Raw genomic sequence first — 1,842 nt, 5'->3', positions numbered from 1 at the left:
ACCTGCAGTCCCAACACCTGCAGTCCCACCACCTGCAGTCCCACCTGCAGTCCCAACACCTGCAGTCACACCTGCAGTCCCAACACCTGCAGTCACACCTGCAGTCCCACCACCTGCAGTCACACCTGCAGTCCCACCTGCAGTCCCAACACCTGCAGTCCCAACACCTGCAGTCCCACCTGCAGTCCCAACACCTGCAGTCCCACCTGCAGTCCCAACACCTGCAGTCCCACCTGCAGTCCCAACACCTGCAGTCCCACCTGCAGTCCCAACACCTGCAGTCCCAACACCTGCAGTCCCACCACCTGCAGTCCCAACACCTGCAGTCCCACCACCTGCAGTCCCACCTGCAGTCCCAACACCTGCAGTCCCAACACCTGCAGTCCCACCTGCAGTCCCAACACCTGCAGTCACACCTGCAGTCCCAACACCTGCAGTCCCAACACTTGCAAGGCCAAAAGCAGAGGATTGCTTGAGCCCAGGAGTTTGAAAGCAGCCTGGGCAGTGGATTGAGACTCCATCTCTACAACAACAACAACAAAAACACAGTGTTTTGAACTAAAGGAGCCATACAAAGGATGTAATACAGATTTATTAAATTCAAAACCAGGCCGGGCGCGGTGGCTCACACCTGTAATCCCAGCACTTTGGGAGGCAGAGGTGGGCGGATTACCTGAGGTCAGAAGTTCAAGACCAGCCTGGTCAACATGGTGAAACCCCGTCTCTACTAAAAATACAAAAATTAGTCAGGCGTGGTGGTGCACGCCTGTAATCCCAGCTACTTGGGAGGCTGAGGCAGGAGAATTGATTGAACCCAGGAGGTGGAGGTTGCAGTGAGTCAGGATTGCGCCACTGCACTTGAGCCTGGGCGACAAGAGCGAAAGTCTGTTAAAAAAAAAAAAATCCAGGCCGGGCGCAGTGGCTCACGCTTGTAATCCCAGCACTTTGGGAGGCCGAGGCGGGTGGATCACGAGATCAGGAGATCGAGACCACGGTGAAACCCCGTCTCTACTAAAAATACAAAAAAAAAAAAAAAAATTAGCCGGGCATGGTGGCGGGCGCCTGTAGTCCCAGCTACTCGGAGAGGCTGAGGCAGGAGAATGGCGTGAACCCGGGAGGCGGAGCTTGCAGTGAGCCGAGATTGCGCCACTGCGCTCCAGCCTAGGAGACAGAGCGAGACTCCGTCTAAAAAAAAAAAAAAAAAATCCAGAAAAACTACTTTTCTGGAATACAAATCAGAATAGTGGCTGCTTGGGGATTAGGGGACAAGGGAAGTTGAGTAGACTGTAAAGGGATTGGGGGGAATTTTCTACAATGGTGGCAATGTTTTCTGCCTTGATTGGGGCGTTGGCTACAGATAGATATTTGTAAAAAGCCATTAAATTATATACTTAGGATCTGTGTGTTTTACTAAAGTATTTCTCAGTTTTTCAATTAGCAATAATCGCGCCTCGGATAAACCTCATTGGCTACGATACTGCCACTGCACAAAGCTATTCCTCAATTTTTAAAAACATATCTGTATGGAGTGGACACCCAGACCAGGGTGAGGCTGAGGTGCAAACAGGCCTACCTGAGGTGCTGGGCAGCCCTCCAAGACTCCAAGACTAGGTGGGCTCTGGGTAGACAAAGCCTCCCTATCACAAAAGGTCTGGGAACCCTTTTCAGGGGGCTCAGAGTCTGGCCACATCTCTAGGTTTTCTGACGTCCTAGACACACCATGAGAAGGAACTTTGACTGGGCTCTCAGTCTGGTAGGTGACCTAGGATATGAGGCTTATACCCAGGGCCAGGAACCCAGGGCTTGTATCCAGAGCCTAGGACTTGGGGCTTATACCCATGG

The 1,842-nt window shown here is 52.2% G+C and overlaps 1 pseudogene; it reads right to left on the bottom strand.

Annotated features, from left to right (window-relative positions):
• Positions 1–1,363: 1,363 nt before the first annotated feature.
• Positions 1,364–1,495, bottom strand: LOC129487139 (uncharacterized; annotated as a pseudogene).
• Positions 1,496–1,842: the final 347 nt, after the last annotated feature.

Source organism: Symphalangus syndactylus, chromosome 7 (genome assembly GCF_028878055.3).
Source record: "Symphalangus syndactylus isolate Jambi chromosome 7, NHGRI_mSymSyn1-v2.1_pri, whole genome shotgun sequence".
Taxonomy (NCBI): domain Eukaryota; kingdom Metazoa; phylum Chordata; class Mammalia; order Primates; family Hylobatidae; genus Symphalangus; species Symphalangus syndactylus.
The sequence above is the reverse complement of the archived record's forward strand: the minus strand, read 5'-3'. Positions and strand labels throughout refer to the sequence as shown.